Genomic DNA, 13,211 nt, shown 5'->3' on the forward strand with positions numbered 1-13,211 from the left:
TAAGCAGTACTGTTTTTTTAAAGGCAAGCGTGCCTTTGCATTTTGCTACCTTTAGGAGCTGGTTAATTTGTGAACTAATAATAAAGCTATTCATTTGGTAAAAAATCATGTGATCTTACTTTCTGTTAGGACCACAATCTAGAGATGACTGTATCATCTGTCCCTTTCCCACAATTCTTTTACCACTTCCTGAAGTTCATGTGTATTATTCCTTCCTGGTTGCGTTTGTGGCTTTCTAAGACTCCCCTTAAAAAATCAATCATGTGCACCTCAGGGACGCCTTCGTTGCAGTGGCGGCTGCCACCAAGTAGTACGGGTGAAGCAGGGTGGGGAGGGTAGAAAAATAAATAAGAGTGACTTACCTGGCTGCCGGCCGCCTCCTCGCCTCTGTCCTCTTCACAGGCTCCACAGGTTTCTGTAAGCCAATCATGACGCTGCTCTCATCAGCATAACAGCTGCGTCATGATTGGTCTGATCGCCGTGGTTCAGCACTCAGACAGGAAGTGGGAGCCTGCGCATGTCATGGTCTCCACCCAGTCTGTGCAAGACAGCTGGGTGTAGAACACGCTAAGTACGCATGACAGTTTGGCCAGCCCTAGCCGGCCAACCAAACGGTCATGCACACTTAAGTGCCCCAACCACTCCTTCCCTGCTGCCTGTACCGACAGCCCACCCCCGCCCTGCCTCATAAACCTGCTTCAGTACGGAAAAATAAAATGATAATAACATTGTGTTATTATTATTATTACATTTTTATTTTTTCCACTGCTCAAGGAGCAGTGGGGCGGTGCTCTGCCGCTGCCTTGTTGTATCCAAGGACTTTGGAAACCGTAAACACGTTCCCCCCACTCAACACTCAACAACCCATATATGTTAGATCCTGGTTGGAGACAGCAATTCAATACTTTTGAGAATCAATATGTACGATAATGGCTGATGCCTATGACACACTGTGTTTATTAAGTCTGTTTGATCAATGCCCAACAAGAGGAAATGTAAAAAACAAATTGAAATATTAAGTCTTCAAAGGCCACTTCAGTCTCTGATCCTTCTATGTGTCACTGCTTCTCCACTCCCAACCCACCCTCCTGTTGACACTCTTACCTAAAATCTGCAGCTGGACCTGAGGCTGCTGGCGGCTTGTCTACAGATGTTTGTCCAAGGGATTAAGGGCCTTATTTGCAAACTATTTGAGGGTGCAAGTGTAAGTAATAATTGCAAAAAGTATTAATTAGGGGTTGAATTCCCATTTGCACTTATAGATTGAGGTATGTTTCAACCCTAAATCCAACATATGCAAGAGAGGCAGATTTTCCAGTATTACTCCTATGGGTTCAGAGAAGAAATATTGGTTGTTCCAGGTGAGGACGGAGACTGGTGAAAAAGCATAACTTTGTATGTATTAATAATCAGCCCTAATAGGTTTTCATATCTCACCTGCACAAATAACTTTAGAGCTAAAATGCTGAAGGATGTGTGCAAACTGGGTGTGAAAAGCCCTAACACATCCATTGCTTCTGGGCACATAAGAAAATGTTTTATATTTTTCTCCACATTTTCTGTATGTTAAAAAATGCACACTCTCATCTACAGATTGCCAGCAATGCAACATAATCCTCGGCAGTATGAACGTGGGAGTAAGAACATGCCTATCAACCTACACTTTACATAGAATTACAAGGTGTAATTCATGTTAATCTGTGAATACTGAAGAAGAGGCTGTCTAAACAAATCGTAGGTGTAAATCTACAACCTTCAATTTACTCTTTTATGATAATTGTGGCCCTGTGAGATAATTTCTTGCCTATTCTCAAATACTTTTAGCAGAAATTCTAGAAACAAACAAGGCATAAAGGAAGGTTCTGCTAGGCATAATTCTGTAGGTGAAACATGCTGGCACTGCCAGTGCTCATTGTAATTTAGAATCTCAGACGAGCCTGGTTCTTAACAGTGATGTAAGAGCTTGGAGCTGTTTAACGTGCACAGACTTGAAGGCTAAACGTCACGACGCATATTTAATGCCTTTCCACAATGAGCCCATTTTGTGCTCCAGATTACGTGAATAGGATGGCCTCTTCCTAGCGCCCATTATGGGCAATTACTCCCAGCATCACAGAATAGTGGCAGCCGTGGATAATTGTGAGTTTCCCAGAATGCATCATCAGGAGGGTGATGAGATTAGTCTGGGGTCCAGGGTTATTACTGCGTGTCATAGTGAAGACTGTGCTGCCACGGTTCTGAGGATGAAGGGGAGGGAGCTGTGCTGAATCCCTCTGCAGCTCTCTTCCCCCTGCACCAGGAGGATGCTGTGCAGAAGCCTTTTCTTCGTTCGATCGAACCAGGGGGCATATTATCAAGCACGGTGTTAAAATTAGCGCCACTTTAGCGGCAGAAGACTGCCGCTAAAGCTGCGATAATGGGCTTGATAATATGCCCTAGAGAATTCCAATAGAAGCAGATGTTGACACCAGAACATGGACTTCTATTGGAATTCTCAAAGGCATATTATCAAGCCCATTATCGGCGATAATTTTAACGCCGTTTCTTGATAATATGCCCCCATGTTTCTTAATGTGCACTAGTATTCTTATGCAAGCACCAATGCAGGTTTATATACAAAATGTAGAGCACCCATAAGTGTGCACTTAGGGTAGCATATGTCGTAGGTAAACCTTTAGTTAAGGTCTACAATTTTCGAAAGTCTGTGAGTTATTATTCAGAGCCTGCATGCCACGGAACATTAGTAGAAGCTATCCAAAATGACTCGCTTCTACACTGGCCCTCATTACGAGGGGGCAGATTTACAAGTCCCTTGCATGACTTTTGCGCCGCCAAGTGATGCAGCCGCAGCGTAAATGTTGCAGCCCATTTACAATGTGACGCATCTAGGGAGATGCGTCACGATGTAAAGTCCTGCGTCACACTATACCTGCGTTGGGTATAATGTATGCAGGGTGGGCGTTCCCACGCAAAAAGCCATGTAGAACTGATGCAGTGAAATCTACAAGATTTCACTGCATCACTCTACGCCTTCACTGCGTTAAAATCCCTACACCTGCTCAGACCTGGCTTTTTGAATGATACTCACCCATCTATTGTGGCGCATTGGTGCAGATTGGGGTGTACAAATCCTTCCTACTTCCACGGATAGAGTAATTTCACAGTTACACGCACATACACTCATCATACGCTTGGGCCCATTTCACTAACATGCGCTCAAAGACTCTACCATCACCGAACCTGTGGAAAGAAAAACTCCTAAACACCCTGCATCTACACTGAGGTCGATAGGACCTAGTTATTGCAACTGTCTTATATCATGATCTAAACAATCTATACAACAATGATCAAATAGAGTACTCAATAATTGACAAGAAATAACCACCGACACTGTAATTAAAAGTATGGTACTTTATCTAAAATTAGTCAAAGTAAATCAATCAGAATAAATCATCATTCTCATAATTACCTATTCTAGCTAAATGTCAGAATGGGCCAGGACAGGTCTCTCAGTAAAGTCTCCCGAATCACCGTCCTCACAGCATCGATCCTCACCAACGCAGGTTTGGGAATAAAATGGCAAAGTGGCAAAAACCCTCTCTAGGCTAACAATATTTATAGTATTTTAAACAAAAGAAAGCAACAAAAAGTGTTCTTTATGTCCGCTGAACCGCTGAGCAGAGCGAGCAGGAAAGGATGTAGCATCGCTACATTTGGAAAATCTCCGCTCAGGAAAATCACAAAAATAAAAAGACAGAACAGGAACCAAAAATTAAAAGTATCTATCACCATCCACATTTCCTCGGAACTGACATGATGAGCTCAGAGTTTATTCATTATGGCTCCTTTGTCCTCCAAGGTTGCTCGGGTGCATCTGGAGGCTTGCCCAGAACCACTGCTGTCCTCACGGAAAATTTTAACCAGGCGAAGACTGTGGTCAGATGACTCGCGACCATATTCAGCAAGGCCTTCTCATCACAAATCTCTCACTCGAGGCCAGGCTGCAAAAAGCGGCCATGTTTTTCTAGGCCAAAATAGACCATCTTAATTGAAAGAGACAAAAACAACGTTACCACAGCATAGTGATTAAACAGTGTTAACCCCACTAATACCCTTATGTGTATGTAATTATCTAGCCTTTGCAACACAGAAAAGCATTAATACAAAAGCGTTTTGTGCTTTAAAATAAACAGCACACAGCAACGTTTATTCAATAAACATGCACATTATTAAAGCAATACGAAAGCGTTCCCACGTGTCGTTTTTCCTTCTCATTAGTAAATGTTGGTAAGTTTAAACATTCACACAAAACAAATAATTAGTAATTAATAATTAGTAATTTTAACTATGACAAACAGACAAACCGGAGCTTAAAAACCCAATAGATTTTCAACAGAAAACTCTGCTCCAGCAATCCCCCCTTTGGTGATTTTATCACCAAATAACCCAAAAAAAAAAAAATAGTGAAATTTAGTCCCATTTTAGGAGAAATTGGAAATGTCTTTTTCTCCTTACACAACACTACACACCAGACACTCTTTCATCATCTCTTTTTGTCTCCAAATAAACACTCTCCCTCAATTCTTCTAATTCTATTTCTTGTGGTTCTCTTTTCAACCTTTTATTTCTCTTTTTACTGTTTCTTTGAATTAATTTCCTTCTCCCTCCCCTGTTTTTACAACACAAACACACCAATCTAAGTATCAATAAAGCAACAATTATACAAGTTAAAGGAAACAATATCCTACCTATAATAGTACTACCTATTTTTGCAATAAAACTCTTAACAGCTATCACCTTATTAACTAATTTAGTCCAAATACTCTCAGCTTCAAGTGGTACTAATTCTTCATGCAAATCAGTAATATTTTTGATATAGACCTTCAGGTCTTTGCTTTCGTCTGGAATGTAAGTGCAATAATGTTGAACTTTCAGCATTCCACAGACCCCACCCTCCTTGGCTAATAGAATATCAAGGACAAGTCGATTTTGCATTGACATGGCACGTACGGCAATCAATTCCGTATTCACCAAAAGAAACCCTCCAGCAGTATTTGTCGATAAGCGATCTACCACTGTTGACAGTTTCCGAATTCCATAAGCATTCAAAGAAATTCCCACTGCAGGAATTAAAGCTCCAAAAATGTCACCCACTATCTCAGACCAAGTTTCTCTCTTAAAACGCGTTAGTAAATTAATATGTTCTACATCTTTTATTCTATCTATATGAAAGATCTTTGGAAAGACCAGGCCCACATAACACGTGCCATACCAATGGTCAGGCAACTTGTAATAAGCCTTGTTCCCACAAACATAATACACTCCTGGAAAAATTGTATCTTCTCCACCTCTGAAACCCCATCCTGTTGCAATGAAGTATGTACCATGACACTCACTAGTCCCAACAAAATATGTATCATATTGGGATTTCCTTCTTGTAATGCACAGCTTACCCTTTTGTGGTGCATCTAGAGCTAAAGTTGGACTAGCCCCATTTCTCAATTCTTTTCCCATTTCAATGTCCCAAATTGTCTCACTCACTTTGTATTTTCCTGCTTTTTCATGCATGCTCAATCTCCTTTCCTCCACCATATTTAGGAAAGCTTTCTCCTCTTCTTTCAGACTGCAAGTTAAATTGTTCTTAAAAATGTAATCTAATGTTAATTCTTCTTTTTCAATAAAAATCTCACCAAAAATGGTAGCTTCTTTAGCTGGATTTAGCTTTTTGTTCATTGGCAATTGCCCAAAAATGTTATCTTTATTAGACATCTCATAATCTATTTTCCCTAACAAATAAAAAACACTACTTAACACACTACAAGAAATTCCATACGTAGCTGGTAAATGGTGATAAGTAACACCCTCTGAAACGGATGCAGGTAATTGCATACAAACGTAGCAATCCCTAACTTCCATTGTCTTCACATATTCGTATAACAGCTTTGAAAAAACATTACTAGAAAAGTCATTAATTGACCTATCTTTATGTACGTAAGTATTACTAATTCTAGTCGGAACTATTTTTTGTGAACTCTTCTCTGCAAAAGTCACATTCTCAGTGTGTATTCCTAAAGTGTCTAATGTAACCCTAAAGGTAACTAATAAAGCTAAAACACCCCATAATAGCATTAATAATCCAGTACAGCAGCAGCACATTTTACACCATCTTCTTAAGAAGGCACATCTACTTTGGTTGTTCTCTGTGTTAGCCATTTTACTACTTCGACCGTGTCTTTTGACTTAGCCTCTACTACTCCACTACTTGAGTTTCTGACAACTAATTTTCAGTCTTTCTTCTCTTCACTTTCTCCAAGTGATTTCCTCTGTTCACTCAGTTTGGATATTCATCATTCTTCACTCCAACTTCTTCGACATCAAATTGTATTAGATCTCCAACAATATCTTCAGTATCTGACTTTTCATCAATGTCAGTCAAGATAACTTTCAGGATTTCACCTGTATCTTCTTCAACCACTTCTCGTACGGTCTCCTCTGGATTTCCTTGACTTTCTGCCTCTTCACCTTCAGACAGTGCCACGTACGTCCATTCCGGTGACCTATACTTCTGGTTAGGTTTTCTTATTCTCTTGATCCCCTCTGGTTCTTGTTCTTTTGACTCCTTTCTCTTTTCACCTTTTACTGGATTCTGACTCAATACTTCATTCACTTGTTCAGCTTTCGAGGTACTTGCTCGTATCAGTCTATATCTCAGCCTTTTTATTCTGTTGTTAGGCCAAAGATCTCCTCTCACAACCTTTTTCGGTCTTGTTTCTGTATTATTTCTCTCTCCAATCCAAGTTCTCTTTCTCAGAACTCGACCCTCTGATTTCTCATTTTCACTTTCATCCGATTCTGTTTCAAATGCCTCTTGTCCTTCAGCAGCTTTCTTTCGCTCCACAGTCTTTTTCACCACTGTTTGAGACTTCCCTAACTCTTTCCCTCCTCGGGTCTCCGACACGCAATCTTCTTGCTGTCTACTTGTCCCTTTACCTAGCTTATCAGAAATGTTCCCTACACCTCCTCGGGGGTCTTCCGCAATCTGTCCCTCTCTATCTTCTTCTGACCCTGCTTCTTCAGGTGTAATCTCAAGTGGTTTTTCAATTTCCTCCTCTTCTGATTCAGGAGTATCTGTGGAATTGCTCTTTTCTCTTCTTTTCTCTACACTGCTTTTTGGAACTTCAGGCTCTTTTGCAGAATCTGATCTTTTTCCCAAGACTTTCAATGGTTCTCTTGAAGTGTTCTCTGACTCTTTTACTGGTTCTGTTTCTTCATCATCACTGGAATCTGACTCTTCAAAATACTCCTTACCAGTTCCGTCTTTTGGGTTAGGAACTCTCAGAGTATGACTCGCATGTACCCAGTTTTTCACACCAGCACACTTTACTGTAGTTGTCGTAGTCAGAATAACTTGTCTCGGCCTTCCCCACCTTGGAACCAAGCAATTTCTTCTTCTGTGCACTTTAATCCTCACCCAGTCCCCTGGACTCAGATCATGAGCTTGCTTCTTCTCAAGTGTGGTAGCTTCTTCTCCAACCTGGTGAAACACAGAATGAACTGCGTCAGCCAGGCCTTTACAGTAATCCAAAATCATGTCATCAGTTATTGTCATCAACTTATTTGCAGGTACATATGCATGTCGCATTGCACGTCCCATTAAGATTTTGTGCGGACTTAAACCAGTAGTTCTATCTGGAGTAGATCTAATAGTCATTAGCACTAGAGGCAAGACATCGGGCCATTTCATACCAGTGGCTAAACACATCTTACCAATCCTGTTCTTGATTGTGCCGTTTATCTGCTCAACAACACCAGAAGCCTCTGGCCTGTATGCACAAGGTAGCTTCTGCTGTATGCTTAATGCTTCACAAATCAAACTCATGAGTTCATTATAGAAGTGTCCACCTCTATCAGACTCAATCGTCACTGGAAACCCGTACCTAGGAATCAACTCTCTTAACAGTAACTTTGCCACTGTTATTCCATCATTTCTCCTAGTCGGATAGGCCTCCACCCATCTTGAAAACAAACAGACTACCACTAGAACATACCTCAGTCTGTTCACTTGGGGCATTTCAATGAAATCAATCTGCATTCTCGTAAAAGGACCACCTTCTCTGCCTATTGTTCCTAGACTCACCACCGTCCTTTTCCCAGTGTTAAATTGCTGGCAAATCAAACATCTTTGACAGATGCTCTCTGCAATTGTCCTGAACTTTGCATTGTACCAGGTTTGCTTAAAAGACCTGATCATCGCATCCCTTCCCAAATGTCCCTGTCCATGATACATCCTTGCCATTGACGACAGTATGGAGTTCGGCATTACTGGTCTGCCATCTCTATAGACCCAAACATGGTCTATCTCTCTTGGGGCACAACCTGCCTTAATCCAGTCTTTCTTTTCTTCCTTTCCTGCCTCATCCTGCAACTGTTTCACTTCATCCCACGTCTCTAGGACATTAGTAAACATCACAGTACAAAAAGACATTTCACTTTCTCGTTCCCGATTAATGGACTGATTGTTTTTAGCGCAATATTGAGCAATGTCATTGGCATATCGATTGCCAACTGTCACAAAATCATCTCCTTGTCCATGGGCAGCACACTTCACAACTGCTAACTCTTTAGGCAACTGTATCGCTTCAAGCAATTTTCCAATCACTTCAGCATTCTTTATTGGAGTCCCACTTGATGTCAAGAAACCTTTTTGTAGCCAAAGCTGGCCAAAATCATGCACAACTCCAAATCCATACTGACTATCAGTCATCACAGTCGTTCTCAAATCTTTCCCAATTTCACAAGCTTTTGTCAATGCCACTAATTCCGCAACTTGTGCAGATTTCACTCCTTTCAATGGTGATGCTTCCTTAACCTCTGAAACCTTGCACACTGCATATGCTGCACATAACACACCCTCATCATTCCTCAGGCATGATCCATCCACGAACAACACATGATCACTCTCATGCAAGGGAAGATCCCTTATGTCTGGTCTCGGTTTTGTACAGTAATCAAGCACATCCAAACAATTGTGATCATCTTCTGTTTTCACACCCACATTTTCAACATCCGGCAACAATGTCGCTGGATTCACATTCACACATCTCTCAAGAGTCACATTTGATGCTCCCAGAATGACTTTCTCATATTTAGTCAGCCGACTATGTGACATGTACTGGGTTCTGCTTCTTGTCAAAAGAATTGGCACATTATGAGGTACGAATACCCTTACAGGATATCCCATTATGATTCCCTCACTCTGTTCCAGGCTTCTGCATGTTGCAGCCACAGATTTCAAACAACCTGGTAAACCTACAGCTACAGGATCAAGTGTCGATGAGAAGTACGCAATAGGCCTTCTCAGCAATCCATGCTTCTGAATTAACACTGAAAGTGCACATCCATTCCTCTCACTACAGTACAATTCAAACTCCTTTTCATAGTCAGGCATACCCAAAGCAGGGGCTTCACACATTCTGCTCTTCAGCTCCTCAAATGCTGCCATTTGTTCCCCATCTAGTTCCAATGGATCTGTCATCTCACTTTTTGTCAGCTTAATCAGTGGCTTTGCTATCAGAGAAAAATTAATTATCCACTGACGACAATAACCCACCATACCCAGGAACATTCTCACTTCTCTCTGGGTCTTTGGGGCCTTCATTCCCCTGATGATTTTGATCCTGTCATCAGTCACCTTTCTCAGACCTTTTTCAATATTGTGTCCAAGATAATGCACCTCTTTCTTACAGAATTGCAGTTCGGCTGGAGATACTTTTAACCCTCCATCTGCCAGATGATTCAGTAAAGCTATGGTATCTACTTCACAAGCTTCACGTGTCTTTGATGCCACAAGCAGGTCATCAATATACTGCACTAGTACTGTGTTTTCAGGCATGATCAAGCTCTCCAATGACTTTTTCAATAACTGATTGAATATCGAAGGACTCTCTGTATACCCCTGTGGGATACGACACCATGCTAAAATACGCTGGCCAAATCTAAATGCAAAAATCGGCTGGCTGTCATGATGCAATGGAATTGAAAAGAAAGCATGACACAAATCAATCACTGTGTACCACTCAGCATCATGTGGAATCTGATACAAAATCACCGACGGATTTGGCACAATAGGACAACATGCCACCACAATTTGGTTAACTTTTCTCAAATCTTGTACAATCCTGAACTTCCCATTTGGCTTCTTTAGCCCCATTATCGGTGAATTACACGGGCTACTCAGTAGTTCTCTCAGAACTCCCTGCTGAATCATTTTCTCAATTATAGGAGTTATTCCTTCAATTATTTCTGGTGTCATTTTGTACTGAGGAATGTTAGGATAAGTAATTCCCTCTTTCACTGAAATTTTCACAGGATCTACATTATTCATCAATCCCACATCTTCTCCAGTAAAGTCCCAAACTGCCCTTTTCACTGCGTCTCTCAGCTCTTGAGGCATATCCTCCGGATTAAACACAGCAAATGCACCAACCATTTCACTCTCTCTATTTCCTAGAGTCATTCGGTACAAAACATCCTCATCTGGTGTTTCAAAAGCTATTCCATCCGGTGTACAGAAAATTGTGCAGTTCATCTTACACAATAGATCCCTACCTAACAGGTTCACTGGACTAGTGTCACAGACAATAAATCTGTGTATGTCTGAAAATTTCCCTATTTGTACTCTTACTGGTTCCGTAAGCTGGGTCCTGATTTGTGTATTGGCTACACCAACTACTTGGATTGCTTCATCCGAGAGAGGAAGATTTCTAATATCTGTTGACCTGACAGTTGATCTCGTCGCACCTGTGTCTACTAAAAAAGTAACACTTTCTTCATTTATTTCTAGAGTTGCACCAAGTATGCACTCTTCCTCCTCTCTTCGGCACCGTCAATAATCACCCTCAGACTCACTCCCTTCATTCTTTAACAAGTACTGTTGTACCTGGTTAGAACGCTTTGGTTTGTTTACCTGTTCATCATTGTAGAATCCTGAATCCTGATTGTACTTTTGTGACCCTCTATTCTGCGGCAAGGGCGGTTTTGGTTCTTGACTCTGCTGTCTCACAACTTTCTGTTGTTGCTGCTGTTGATTATTTCCTTCATTCTGCACCTGTTGATTCAAGGGTTTTCTTTCATTATTCACTAATGGTGGATTGGTACACTCAGATCTCCAATGTCCCAGTTGGCCACAGTTGTGACATGGGAACTTCTTCTTGGCTTCCTCAAGATTCCCCTTTCCTTTCCCCACATACCTGGGCCTATTCCCTGCATTATTTCCTACACTATTTGCCTGTTCCACCAACTGTGCTTCTTGTCTTTACGCAACTTTCACTTGTGCCCACATTGCTTTCTCTTTCAGCTTTCTCTGTTTTGCTTCAATTTCATCACTGAAGTATTTTTCATGTCTCAAAATCTCATCTATTTTCTTACTCTGCCAGTCCACTGTGTGTTCACGAATTCTCTCACTAATCTCAGGTCTCAGGCCATATACAAACCTGTATACAAAATGACTCAAATCTTTGTCACCCAGGTGTTCATCTCAACTGAATTGTTTAAAAGCCAGTATCAGCCTCTCGTAAAAAGCATGAACTGATTCTTTTGCTTCCTGTTGTGTTCGATCTATTTTAACCCAGTCTGTCTCTTTTGGAGGTACCTTACTCTTCAGGTATACCATCACCTGTTCATACTTTCTCATTACCTCTGGATCTGGTGCTCCTGTCTCTGATCTCTTGGATATTCCTCAGTAGGCCAACTCACAACTATTTTACACTCAGTCCACAAGTCTGCTGGAACAATTATATCAAACAGACTATTCAGGTCAATCCACAGCACTTTTGACAATTTCACAAACCTGTCTACCTGCCTATACCACTCGACGGGCTTTTCTCTCAGTCGAGGGAAATCATTCGTAAATGATAAAATATCCTGTCTGGTCCATGGAACATGTACATATCCTCCTCCAGGTATTTCTCTCATAGGATAAGTATCCACTGGTTTCTCCTTTTCTCTCACAGGAAATGCTGAATAAGTCCTATCCTCTGATTCTTCTCTTTTCTTGTACCACCTATCCTTCCACTTCTCTACATCACCCCATCTTCGCAATAATGCGACCATTTCTTTAATCTGTCCTGTCCTACCAGCACCATTCAGATTTTCAATGTCTTTGTCTGTGAAATCCATCCTGTAAGACTTCTGCAAAGCTTTCACTTTATCAATATCAACTCCCTGTTCATTCGCTATTGCTCTTAACCTGTCATGTGTATTTCTTGCTCTCCAGGTAATATTTTTGCACATAAACAACAGCTCACCTTCATGATGATTTTTTAGAATTTCTGTAGGAACTGTCCCTGCAACAAGCTCTTCTAATTCTACACGTAACCTAGCCACATCAATAGCTTGTGAATCTTTATCCCTCTTTTGAAGAACTTTCATCCAATCATTCAAATCTTCAGCTGTTATTTCAGTAGTTTTTCTCACTGGAACCACTTTCTTCTGCGGTTCTAAAATCGGCATCCCTGAACAACTAGCTTCACTAGCATCCAGTCTTGAATTTGACTGTTCATGTCCGGACTGTCTCAGACCACTACTTTCTGTCCTTCTTTCTGAATCTCCTGAGGGACCAGCAAAACTTGTTATCTTATTCCCAACATATGGAATCACCAAACCATTTTCACCTGTCCTCTGTTTATCAAACACAGGCATAACCGGACCTATAGTTACAGGTACCGTAACGGCTTCCAGATTCTTTGTTAATTCCCTAATCTTCTCAGTCAGCTCTGTTGTAGTTCTGGCTAACTCTCTTGTATTCTCGTTACCACATCGATTCTCTCTTTCTCTGAAAGGATTACCACTTCTTAACTCAGGTGTCACATTTGCTGTCTCAATGATACGCACTGTATCTCTTATCGGAGAAACAATTGGTGTGCTCTCTTCTGGTTCTGGTCTATATGGAGGTGGTCTCTTGTAAATCATGTCATTCAAGACCTCATCCTCATACTCATTAACTCCATATCTTCTCACTTCTGCCTCAGGAACCCTTTCTGCTCCCTCTTCAACTGTTCTCATAGGATATAATCCCTCTGACATACTAGCGTCTCGCCATCTTTTCATTCGATCATTATGAGTTTCTCGATCATGTCTCCTTCCAAACATGTGCCTGTAATGTCCTCCAGACCTCTGCTTTTCTCGCTCATGTACTTCTTCTTCCCATTCCA

This window comes from Triturus cristatus, chromosome 9 (genome assembly GCF_964204655.1).
Source record: "Triturus cristatus chromosome 9, aTriCri1.1, whole genome shotgun sequence".
Classification (NCBI taxonomy): domain Eukaryota; kingdom Metazoa; phylum Chordata; class Amphibia; order Caudata; family Salamandridae; genus Triturus; species Triturus cristatus.